This window comes from Temnothorax curvispinosus, unplaced genomic scaffold (assembly GCF_003070985.1).
Source record: "Temnothorax curvispinosus isolate PA1 unplaced genomic scaffold, ASM307098v1 QBEX01016515.1, whole genome shotgun sequence".
NCBI lineage: Eukaryota > Metazoa > Arthropoda > Insecta > Hymenoptera > Formicidae > Temnothorax > Temnothorax curvispinosus.
In genome coordinates this window covers 487-898 of record NW_020226295.1, presented here as the reverse complement: position 1 = coordinate 898, position 412 = coordinate 487, and positions in this window count along the sequence as shown.

The window sequence follows — 412 nt, the reverse complement described above, 5'->3', positions numbered from 1 at the left end:
ATATTTAGATAGAGCGAGCCAAACTGAGTAGAAAAGTCATGTACTATTTTGCAATTTTCGCAATAGTTGACGAGTTATTAATGATTAAAAATCGCCGTATTAGCCCGCCCTCCGCCAAATCCTAGCGCGCGGCGAGATGCGGCCGCCCCGCGGTCGGCGCGCGGGCAGTTGTTTATTACAAGCTGCGATGATTTCGCACGAACGGCGCGTAACGCCGGGCCCCTGTCCTAAGCGATGATAGTTTCTCTCCTTTTTTTAAATAGAAATAAAATTTTCTAACAACATAGAACATTTTTTTGTGCGTACGTATGTACATACGTGTGTACATGCATACAGGAAAATATCAATTGTGCTGCTTAAAAAAACGATTACTCAATTTACTTTTTTTTTTAGTAAGTAACGGTTGTCTTTA